We start from the raw sequence: 13356 nt of genomic DNA, 5'->3' as shown, positions 1-13356 counted from the left end.
CTTGGTTATAACAAATCTCGATATCCTACTAGTGGTTAGGTTTGACTAGCTCAACTCTCAACCAGAATTACAATATGAATGCATCTAAACTCTTCTTAATCATAATCACGTGGCTAGCCCCTTTACCATGAATAATGGGGGTTGACGTGGCATCCTCTCGAATTATGGTGGTGAAAACAAGAAGTTCAATTTCTAAGTTGCATAACTTTTGCAAATGGACTTCGATTGAGGTGATTCTTGTGTCGTTGGAAAGGTATTTGTGTGTATAATATGGAAAAAAGGTGTGGTGCTAAAGTTGTAATATTTTACCCCAAAAGACGTTGATTGATGCCTCAAAATGCTCTTGGAATGTTTTAGATCCCAATTTGTCAAACTAGGTCCCGCTAGTAAAAATGGTCTTGTGAGTTTATTCCTCCACTTTTTCCACTCTGAAAGCATCGATATGGATGAGAAACAATATAATGATCCAATATGGATCATGTAGCTTAAGGAAATATGCCCAAGTGTGGAGTAGGAGTAGTCCTTTTCATCACTTAGTCCTCATGTGTACAAGTTAGATATGCCCCCATCCAGGGCTCACATAACCGAGCTAAATTCATTTCCCATTGCACCCTTTTGGAAATAGAAACACTAAAAAGAGTAAGTCACTACAAATCTTTGGCGACTCAAAACTAGTAATTGTCTTGGAAAAAAAGAGGGTATCCATTGAGAACATCTACTTGCAACCAATCCTATAGGACATCATAGATTCTCTCTCCACTTTTGATTGGCTTTCATTAAAACACATGATTTAAGGGCTAAACAACACCACTAACAACCTCTATAGGGAAGCACTAAATCTTCATGTAAGAACATTTGTGGTCATTGATTTTATGGATGAAGTGGGACATATGACCACATGGTCATCCACGTAGCACCATTTTCTACACAGTTTTCTTTATATCGATGCATTCTCAATAGTTTTTCAGATGTGATTATTTTGAATTTTCATGCTTTTTTCCATGTATGTATCACATTTGAGGAATATTGGGCCAAATAATCAAGAACAAAAAATGCCTCTTTCAACTAACTACTATAGTTTTCACAAAAATGACAGGTTCGAATATAATTTTGCATGTATAAGATGTAAACAAGTATTTTTAAAGGCTTTTTGTTTTAACCAACAAAAGATTGACATACAATGGACACTCTCTCAAAATTGAAAAATGTATATTCATTCTCATGAATATAAAACCTTTTTTTTTTCTCATGGAAAAAAATGATTCCAAGCTACAATTTTGAAGTATTAGCTATACAATTTAATCTTAGCTAAAACAAGATAATCAAAATGTACTTACTTGATGTCTAATGTCTTGTTGAGTACCTTTCTATGTGAAATCTGCAATCTAAAATTCTACTATAATAATATATACATGCATCTTGACACACAAAAAACTATGTATACCTACATAAAATATGCAAAATAAAATCAAGAAAACAAAGATAACTATCCCTTAGTATTTTTTTTGGTATCCCAAAGGAACCCAGCAACGCACCTGACATGTAACTACTAGTAAACTTCTGGGGGTTTACGACCTATCCTCCTTATTGTAAATTGGGTCACTTCAGGGGGGATTTGAACCTAGGTTGCCTTGTTCTACGATTTTACAAACTTCAAATCAACCAATTGAGCTACCCCCTAGGACATAACTATCAATTAGTTAATATCTAAATTTATGCTCTTTTCTCCAAGGATTCTATTAGATATAAAGATTAAAAATTTCCAACAAGCTAGTAATATAGAACATAAATAAAAAATAAAAGAAAATTGTTTTATACTTTTGAAATAAAATGGAGTTTAAGAGTGAGTTTTACCTTGCCTTATTACCTCACCACTTTTTAGAGTTGTGATCACAACCCTTATTTTGTCGATCCTTCACTTTTGAGACTAAAGAGTAAGAAGTTGGGGGTGAAATTATCCCACCTTCTTAGTCATGAAACTACTCACTAAAAATCCTAGCTTAGTAGGAGGACCTTCTCATTTGAGGTGCCTCAATCAATGTAGAAACTATAACACTAATAACCATTGATTTTGAATGGGAATTCCCCTTAGAGGGCTTCTCCACCACTTAGAAATGTGTAATTTTAGTGGCTATAAAAGGCTAATATTTTACTATTCCCTTCTACATGACAATTTGTGCCTCAATGGATTTCGACTTTGATCGTATGATGAGAGAATTGTACCTACAAAAAAATGTAGAAAGCATGGTGATAAGTGTGAAAGATCAAGAATCATAGAAAATTTAACTCCATACAACGCAAGAGCACAAATGAGAATATTTTTCGCAAACTAGTTTCTTTTATTAATAACATCAAATTATCTCACAATCAACAACCTATAATGAGAGGAGGGGCTAGCAATTCATAAGTTTCATTTTTAATGGCTGGTTTTGTTCATTTTCTAGTGTAATCAAGACTAGTACAATTTTTCAAATTGATAACTACTTCCAATTATAGAATATTACTTCTTTAGAGACTTCCAATCATTAAGCATTTATACATGAAATTTTTCAACCATTCACTTCTTCAATAGAGAAATAGAGATCACAATAAATAATGAGACAAGAGACAAAAAAAATTGGCCAATGACTAGGGAAAAACTCACAAGGGGAAAACCCAACAAATATTTCCTTATGAGAGAGAGTTTGATTCATCAAAATGTACATCAGAATATTCCAAACAAAATTCCAATCTTTTGACCTCAATATTTTCCAAGTCAACCTAGTCAAAAGAGAAATAAATAGTCAATGTTGGTCCAAGTCAAAGTTTACAGCTGAGGGGCTGAATTTCGGTCTGAGGTAGTTGGTAAAAGAGTCAAAATTCAACCTCCAATACCACAGTTAAAGCTTGGTCAAAGTACATATGTTGACCTTGGTCAACGAGTTAGAACAAGAGAAAATATTCAGTCAACTTTAGTTAACAAACCACTGAAAATATCGGCCTTCAAATGTCGTTAAGAGTTCGATCAAATATCAATAGAAATTACCAAGTTAACATTAGTCAAACAAAAGAAATATGGTTGGTCAATGCAGAACAAATCTTTCCTCTTTATCCTTTGCATGTGTGGAATTTTCTTCTTCTTGTTTCAGATCGAATGAGTGAGTGAGATGGATACCAAATAAGGTCACTCGAATGCCAATATATACATGTGCTAGGAAGTGGGTTTTGACCTTAGGGTCAAACCCTTTCAATGCATGGGGCCGACTTAATCATATGATGACATACTTGGCCAACATAAAAATATATAATTTATTCTTTGATTTTCTAATGAAAATACCAACCGAAGCTACCAATTTTCAACAAGTTTCCACCCACATTAAAATAAAAATCTTTGACTTTTCATCCACAATGAATTCAAAGACTAAGTGGATCAAATCGTCATCAACACTTCAAAAAAAGTCCAATGGTGCACTAAAGAAAGGATCCAAAAGTCAAAAAATAGGAAATGATGATCAAATCTAGTCCAACATTCCTCTTGCACAACTCGACCTCTCCTTGGAATGTGAATGATTATTTTAGTAACTCGCTCCAATAGAAAAGACTTAGCAACTTGAATTTTAATAGTCACTTTATTGTCCACAAATGTATCTTCTAGGAAAGAGTAACCTCCAATGGCTAGTTTGACTCTTTTCACTATAAGGAAAATACCTTCTAGCAGAGGTTATAATGAAGGTTTCTAGTGTTATAAAATTTGCAAAAATTGTCAAAAAAACCTCCGCTACAACATCCATTTGTAGTAGCATATGTTTTAGCGGAGTTGATAACATAAATTCATCACAACTAAAAAAATATGGGCGACTGGAGGTTTTAACAAATATTTTTTAGCAGTGCACTTAATGGAAAAATAACACGTGTGTGCTCTAAATATAAAAGCACCAATGCCATAAATTTATTAAAAGCATCAGGACTAGAACCAATGGTTTGGAACACTGGTGGGTTATCATTATCAAAGCATCGATGCTTTAAAAATAAAAAATGCATTGGCTCAGGCAGTCTACGATGCCATGCCCTGGGGCGTTTAATGCAAACAACATCGGTGCCTGGAGAGTATACCGCTCTGGTGTGTATGTCTTCAACAAACGCCTCAAGATGTACTTCTTAGGAACAACACCGAGGCAAGCAAAAAAAGCTTGCAGGCTAGTGTTCTTAATTTGAATATAAAAGGACTAGTGTACTACTAATATAAAATAACTAGTGTTGTTAATTTTAATAACACACGGAGTTGGATACAATATTTTGTAGCACCGAGACGTTTGTTGAAGACATATGCACCAAGGCAGTATACCTTTCAGGAATCGGTGTTGTTTTCATTCACTGAAACGTACAATCTATGATATTGTAACAACCTTGGTTAAAAATCCATGTAATAAAATTAATAAAGGCAAAATAATAATCAAGGTCATGGGACATGTATTCCAAGCTGAATGTTGGGAAAAAAACAATAGTGATGGGGATCACTTGTGATTAATCAATGGCTATGGAAATTGGCAACGGCAATGGCAAAGGCTTTGGAAAGGTATGAGGCATTTATTGGCAATTTATTTATGAAAATAATGGAAAATAAGAGAAAAGGGAGGTGAAAGGTCACAGGTTGCATGTGAGGAGGAAAATGAAGGAAAAATAATGGGAAATGATGAAAATAGAGGCCTCATTAATAAAATGGATTGTAAGGATCAGTTTGTAACATTTTGTCAGTTTTAGCTTGGAGTTCTCATTTTATTATCTCTATCATACTCTTGGACACTTAGAGTTTTCTTGGAGCACTCTTGGAGGAGTGTGGAATACTTTGAATTTGGAGCAAGAAGGCAAAGGAAGAGTAGGAAAGCGCAAGAGGGCATCTAGCTCAGCAGCTATAGCAATTTTTGCTTCCAGGTACTGAGTTGCATGTATTATTTCCTTGCTAGTTTTGGCATGCTTGTGGTTTCTTGGTTATGATTTGTCATTGGCATGGAGGATTGCTTGGATTGATAATGGATTTGACTAGCCTTTCCATTTCTTGGATAGCCATGGTGTTGTGGGTTTCAATTTTTTTTTTTATTTTTGTTTTTTTTTTTTTTTTCTGGTTGGTGGTCATGTTCCTTATGGTCGTGGGTTGAGTTATTAGTTCTTGTAACAAATTTTGTTGAGTTACTAGTCCTGGAAGCCTTGGTTGGAAAAATTCTCTAGAGCCCTTGGTGGGTTGAGTTACAAGTCCTGGAAGCTCTTGTTGGAAAAACGCTTTGGATCCTGACAGAAACTGTGGGTTGAGTTACTAGTCTTGGAAGCCTTGGTTGGAAAAAACGCTCTAAAGCCCTGGACAACTTGGGTAGAGACCGATATGGTGATGGTTAGTGATGTCCGACCATGAGGTGGAATCATTGGTTGATGGTTGAGGTGGTTTTGCCTCTGGAAGACCTAGTTTTGTTTTGTTTGATGTGTTTCATGAGATCCCACATTCATGCTTGGAATAGGGTGTGGGGGTGATTTTTTGAAAGAGAGATTTGGTTCATCCCAATCTATGGTCGGGTGGTACGTGGAAGTCCTTGATTTGGTTGGATTTGCATATTTTAATAAGATATTTTTTCCTTGGTAATTTCATGAGTAAATGTGCTTTCTATTATGTGGCTTTAATGGTTGTTTCCTCATTGATATATCTCTAGTTATTTGCTGGTTATGAGCATGTTTTATGACAATTATGATGTGTGGCTCTCATCATGTTTCAGTTAGCATATGAAATATTAATGAATGGATGACCTAATAGATAAAAATGCATCTATTGTGAGGAGATATCAGTCCTCTTGGACGATTCTCAGATAATTATGAGACCCATATGTTTAGATCTATTGTTATGACTTGTAGATTACATGTTTGTGATATGTTTGACGAAATATTTGTCATGGATAGTAGGGGTTAGATAAAGTCCTTGTTTAATTTTTTTCATTAGTATCCTCATTTTGATGTTATTTGTCATTTCTCAAAGTTTCATGAAGTTTTGGGTAGTGGCATGAGTCCTAGCCCTGAAAAAGTGTCACAGAATCCTAGGTTGTTGGCAAAAAATTGCCTCAAAAAGGCCACAGTCGCATAGATGCCTTGTTGTGAGAGAGAATGGAGGGTCCCAATCACAAGAATGCCTTGTCATGGGAGTGATTGAGGCTCTAAGGTAGTGAAAGAGCAAGTTCTCTTAGGGGTTGGTTGGCTCCTTAAGGTTTTGTAGCTTTTAAGAGAGGTTAGATTGGTTTTGTCATGTCAGTTCCACTTCCTTAAATTTACATGGGGAGTTGAATCATATCATAGTAATATTCATCACATGTTTACCCTAGTGGACCGATTAGCTTGGGTAAATGTGGGAGGAAGGTGTTACCGAGTGGTATTAGAGCATGGTTTTGTTCTCCTTAGGTGATGTCTGGTTTTTGTTCTCCTTGGATGAATGTGTTGTCATATGTACATTTCGGTTGCACATGTGTCCTCGTGCTTGTGCTATATGTGCTTGTTGTCTATGCATGGTGGTGGTCATGGTTGCCATTGTGATGTCATGCATAATTTGATGGTGTTGTTGTCGGAATTTGTTCTTCACGAATGAATGTTAGTGTTTTCATGTATTGTGTATGCATGTGTGTCGTACATATGTTTTTATGCACGCATTATGTCTAGTTGGTGATGTAGTTGTGGCATGATGCATGGTAACTGAATGATTATTGAGATGATGTTTATATAGTGTGATGATTATGATTATACATGTATTGTGCAAATCTGGTTGATCTTGTAGACGAGATATCCTCCCCTGAACTAAGTTGAGGTACATAGGTTTGTGATTTGGTTTAGCTAACATGATATACCTTAAAGGGAGAGAATAACAAATATGACTAGAAATATGGTAGACTACAATTCATGAGATTCTCCCTATAGATCATATGAGCACCATGGTGATGAGTACTCCCCTCACATATCAGATACTTTGAGAACTTTGAAGGCATAAATAAGGAGTTGCAAAGAAGATAATGATTGAATCATTCAATCACAAGAGAGACTTGCTAGGGAATAGGGGAAACAAGTAGAATTCAATGCAGTTATCCTTTAAAGCTTTTCAGACTTGCAGAGACATGGATTGCTTAGAATCAGTCATGGATGGGAGGATAGGACTAATGGAGCATATGATAGAAGGTCACATGGTGGGCACAAGTTGGATAGAGATGACACGGTTAGAGATGGAAGATTCTTGGATACACTTAATAAATGAGGTAGTGGACATGGGATTTACTCCAGTTCTGGTTCAAACACGTATCATAGTCATCATCATTATCATCCTTATAGGAGGAGTGACAGGGGATATTTGTTGGATGAGTTCAAGAAAGAAATACCACCTATATTCGATGGAGAGATGAAGAAGTCACAGGATGTCGAAGCATGGTTTCTTAGGATGAATAAGTTCTTCAGATTGCATGATTAATCAACAAACATGAAGGGCAAAATAACCACATTCAGTAAAGGTAAAACAAACATTTGGTGGGAAGATGTAAAGAACGTCAGAGGTATTCATGAAGAGGATTTGACTTGGAGTGATTTCGAGATACTTTTCAGGAAGAAGTATCTATCAGAGATCTATTATGATGACAGGGCGAAATAATTCTATGAGCTAAAGATGGGATCTATGACCGATGAGGAGTACACTAGCATATTTTTGGAGTTATTGAGTTATGTGCCTTACCTCAAGGAGGAGAAGGCCAAGATTTAGAGATTCATCAGTGGGTTGTCGGTAGCATTCAAGGACAAGATTGAGTTTTATGAGCCTATATCATTGGAGGAGGCCATCCAAAAGCTAAAGCATTGTTATGAGCAATCAAAGTGTAGATCTGAGACTAAACATGATTGGAAAAGTAATGAGAAGAATAAAGGAAAATGAGATGAGAAGCGAGCAAGACCTCAAGACATAGGTAACAAAGAGAATCCAGCACCACCTAAGAAGTTCAATGCATCTGATAGAGGACAGAGATTTTGGTCTGAGGAGTAGAACAAGGGTGATTGTAGGAAGCCCTTGCAGTGTTGGACTTGTGGAGGAGAGCATCGCAGGACAGATTGTCTACAACATCAGGGTGGTAAACTGCAGATATACGGTGCTCAGGAGGCATAAACAGTGGGGTATGTTGGAATGAGTATTCCTCGGATTTATGCAACATTGGATAACAGGAAGGCATATCACCAGACGTTTATTATCAAGATGGATGGTAATATTTGTGATCAAGTTGTTTCTATTTTGATTGACCCTAAATCTAATTATAGTTATGTTAATATTGACCTGGTGGATAAGTGTGGTTTGAATAAAGAAGTGCATGCAGAGTCTTGGTTAGTGTAGTTGGCTACAGGTACTAAGAAGAAAGTTCATCATTGGGTAAGAGCTTGTGCATTTGAATTGAATGGTATGTCTACATCGGTGCATTTCAATGTACTTCCGCTGGGATCATACAATATGTTGATATGTATGGATTAGTTTTATCTTCATAGGACCAAGGTGGATTGTTATGACAAGGCCATTGGATGCTTGGATGACAATGGAGAACAAATAATCTTGCAGGGTAAGAAGAAGGTGACATCAGTTAGAATGGTGACAACTATGTAGGAAAAGTACAATCGCATAAAAGGGTGTGTGTTATTTGTTGTGCATATATCTAGTGATAAGAGTAAGGATGTTGAGGATGCAGAGGTATTGATAAGGTACCCAATCTTGCAGCAATTTAAAGATGTATTTCCTGCAGAGATTTCAGAGTTACCGCCTTACATGGAAGTGGACTTTTCTATTGAGTTGGTACCAGGGGCAGCATTAGCATCAACGGCACCATAGAGGATGAGAACATTGAAGTTGGTGGAATTGAAGTTGCAGTTGAAGCAAATGATAGACAAGGGATACATTAGGCCAAGTGTGTCACCTTGGGGCGCACCAATGTTGTTTGTGAAGAAGAAGGATGGCACTCTCAGGTTATGCATTGATTACAGGTAGTTGAACAAGGTGACGATTAAGAATAGGTATATGTTGTCGAGGATTGATGACTTGTTCGATCAGCTGAAGCGAGAAGTAATGTTCTCGAAGATTGACTTGAGATCATGATATCATTAGGTACGCATTAAGGAAGAATACATCTATAAGACAACTTTCCGAACTAGGTATGGGCATTATGAATTTGTTCTAGTTCCATTCAGTTTGACTAATGTTCTAGCTACTTTTATGTGTTTGATGAATAGTGTGTTGCGTCCTTATCTAGACAAGTTTATTATTGTTTTCATTGATGATATATTGGTATATTCTAAGAATTAGGAAGAAGATGTCGAACATTTAGCAACAATATTGAGATTACTGAGAGAGCATCAATTGTATGATAAGCTCAATGAATGAAGTTTCTTTCATATAGAGGTACACTACTTGGGGCATGTGGTTTCCATGGAAGGCATAGAAATGGATCCGGAAAAGGTAAGGGTTGTCTTGGAATGGGAAACTCCTAGAAATGTGGATGGGGTAAGGTCCTTTATGGGGTTAGTAGGTTATTATAGAAGGTTCATCATGAATTCTCTCGGATTGCATATCCTATCACGTCATTGCAGTGAAAAGGTAAGAAATTTGAATGAACAGAGGAATGTGTGGCAAGTTTTGAGCAGTTGAAGTAGTTGTTGGAAAATGCTCGAGTTTTAAAGAATACAGATCCAAACAAAGAGTCTTTGGTATGTACAAATTCTTACAGGAGAGGGCTTGGTGGAGTCCTTATGCAGGAAGGACAGGTGGTATGATATGAATCAAGGAAATTAAATGAACACGAGCATAATTATTTGACACATGATATTGAGTAGGCAGTGATCATTCAAGTATTGCAGATGTGGAGGAACTATCTTCTTGGCAGGAGGTTTGTACTGATGAGTGATCACACTGGATTGAGGTATCTTGTAAGGCCCTCTTTCCTATTATGAGAGCCTCAACCTATTATACACTAACAGATCTATTTTCCCGCTGGTTTAAAAGTTAAAATTAAAAGAACTTGTTGGTATTCTCACATAGCTTTAAACATTTAACATCTTATCATTTTATCATAAACAACATAAGTTAAGGTGAGCATTCCATTGATATCAAATTGACAAGAGTAGTCCATGGAAAAATACCTATTCCGGCGGTTGATGATGATACCTTTGTCTTATAGCTCCAGCTGAACACTCCTTCTGACCGACCCAACCGGATTTGCCTCCCAACCAACTAGGAAACAAATTCCTAGCCCAGGAAACCTCCACAGGTTCCCTAGCCCTCCGTGCCCAAGTCCAACTAGATATAGTGTGTCCTCAAGAAGAATGTGCAAAACTAGATAATGATACTTTCCTCCTCTCAAACCCAAGAAACCTCCACAGGTTTCCAAGGTTTCCCAAAATCATAACAAGGCCAAACAATCACAACCAACCCCCACAATCCTAAGCAAGACTCCAACTCCCCCCCTTTTCTTCCTTCCCCCTTCCCTTTTTATACCCTCTTTCCTCAACCACCTCTCATTAATGTCATTAACTCTCACCCATCCTTGGTTGACTTCTCTTCTAAGCTAGGAGTACATTTGGAATTGTGATATGAATATAAAATTGAGAATTTAATGGGAAAGGATCATGTCTTCTCCCAAGTAAATCTGAAAAGTACAAGGAATGTGAAGTGTAATTACATGGAGAGGACCATGTCTTCTCCTTAGTAAATGTGAGGGTACATTGGGGAATGTGAAATGAATAAATATATATTGATGATAAGATGGAGAGCACTATGTCTTCTCCCAAGTAAATGTGAGGGTACATTGGGGAATGTGAAATGAATAAATATATATTGATGATAAGATGGAGAGGACTATGTCTTCTCCCAAGTAAATGTGAGGGTACATTGGGGTATGTGAAATGAATAAATATATTTTGAATTAATGGAAGGAGACCATATCCTACATAATATTCAAATTGAGAAGGTAAGTGGGGAATTTGAATAATGGAAATCATAAATTTATTTTATGACCAATATTTCTCAATATTTTCAGATAATGTAAATATTAACACAATTTGTAGGATAAGATTTAAGTGGGGCATTACATACACCCCTCCTTCAGAAAACTTCGTCCCAAAGTTAGAATGAAAAGATACAAGGAGTTTGAAAGCATAGCAACCCAGAGAGAGTTATAGCATTAAAATTTGATAAGTCAGAAAATGTCATTACTTCCCATCAAGAGTCTCCAACTAATCTATTTCCTCCTATCCATCTTGACCTACTTTCGTTCCCACCCTATCCATCCTCTGCTGCTCTATCAGTGGCAACGGCCATACTAACCACTGATAAAACCGACATGGTGGAAGCATCGAATACCTCGACCGAACTTTCCCCAGCAGGCATCTGGAAATCGTCATCACACGTCTAGGGGGAGCGTTCAGCTGTCCTCCCCACGATTCTAGGTTTCGGAGGATACACGGTGGGAAACACCTCCACCCCTCCTTCAGAGCACGGACCACACTACAAAGCTGGTTGGACTTGTCATCGAATAATCCAGTCAGGTCGTCTTGCCACCTGTCATTTTCATTTTACTCGTGTCATAAGAGTGTATATCAAGTAGATACCAAATGCAATAGAATAATGTACATCGTACCTTTCCTCATTGGTTGTCTCGACCTTCCCCAATGGAATAGTAGATATTGGCTATCATATGGTTCTTTCCAATCTGTAGTTTAGTTCTCATCCATGCATATATATAACCACAAAATAGATATAGATACATGATCTTAAACATCATGTTTATTAAGCCCAGTGTCCACTTGTCAATTTTTGTTGTTCATACTGGAATTAAATCTTACATCAGATAAATCATAATTTCACTAAGTCATCGATTAGATAAATCATATCTATATAAGCCTATATGATGCAATAATAACTTTGACAAGTCATGCACTAGATAAATTGTAACCAAGTAAGTCATACATTTGGTTATACATCCAACATTTCCATCATCAATACCAAATCCATCAATTGATTTTCAAGTGTCCAATCAAATGTATATAATGTTCATAAATAACAACATGGAACTGCACAATAGAACCTTAACATATGTGGCTATCTATGTTAAAATGGGCATCATAAACGCTCATGTGTCATCCTCGTGGAACCCCTCAATAACAATTAGAGTTGAAACAGATTCAACTGTCCATCATGGAAAATAGAATTTGAACCCGTATATGCTATAAGGTGGTACCAAAACCAAGATAATAGCAAGAAACAAATTAGTGCACTATCAATTCCACTAGGAGGTGTTAGTATAAGTTTTATGCATATAATTTCTTTAAAACCTTAGTGAATAGATAAGTCCCAATCTTCCAAACCCATTTAATTAATCTTGAAAATAAAATAAAAACTCCAAACTTCAGAACTGTTTCCAACATGATTTTCATACTTTATTTTTTTTTGTAAATTGAGAGGAATGTCCTGTAAATGTCAAAAGGTTCAAATTTATTATATATTTAATCATTGTTTACTAGTACTAAAACAATCTTGTGATATATATTGCAGCTCACAATATGACCATACAATTGAAAAATAATTAAATGAACGGAATAATTTCCTTTTCCCTATTGCTATTAGTATTTCCTCTAAATGGCACCACATTTCTGAAGATGCCTACTCCTTTCATAAGTGGCCAGTGACCACAAAGTTGCGAAGAAGGTTGAGGGTCTTTTTATCCAAAACTAGCAACACATTACTTTTCACGATATTTTTATTCAACACTAGAATAAGGGTAAAAGTGTATCCTAATATTTTCACTAGTCTTTTATTGACTAAATAAGCTTCCATTCTAAAATCCCAAATTCTCTACGAATTGATCTTCTCATTCAATTTAAGATCATTAAAAACAACTATCAAAGTAAGCCTTACACAAGCCCATAGTATTCAATCTATAGTTTCACTAGAAAATTCTACCCCACTAGACCATCTTTGTAATGCCTCCATCTGTTATGCACCATGCAATAATTGTTGGCATCCTCTTTTCCTCAACCTTAGATTACATCATGTCAGACCATTTTTCTTTGGATTGTTTGCTTGCTGGTTTTATTGTTTTTCCTTGTTACCTGTACCTATTCATTATTAACTAATTTCTTGATTACTTTCTAGATTTCTTCGTCTTAATAACAAATAACATGACAAAGCATACTTAGTTACAAGACTAGGCTTAATATGTATGGATTAGAAGCAACCGTTACATTGAATCTCACCATGCTAGATTGATGCATTCTAGTGAAAATCGATTTACCTGATTGACTATTTATCATATTTCCTTAAAACTGCAAAGCTTGGTTCAA

The sequence above is a fragment of the Pinus tabuliformis genome, chromosome 1_1 (genome assembly GCF_031772625.1).
Source record: "Pinus tabuliformis cultivar Carrire ecotype Pingquan chromosome 1_1, CPIR1, whole genome shotgun sequence".
Classification (NCBI taxonomy): domain Eukaryota; kingdom Viridiplantae; phylum Streptophyta; class Pinopsida; order Pinales; family Pinaceae; genus Pinus; species Pinus tabuliformis.
This window is presented reverse-complemented; position numbering follows the sequence as displayed.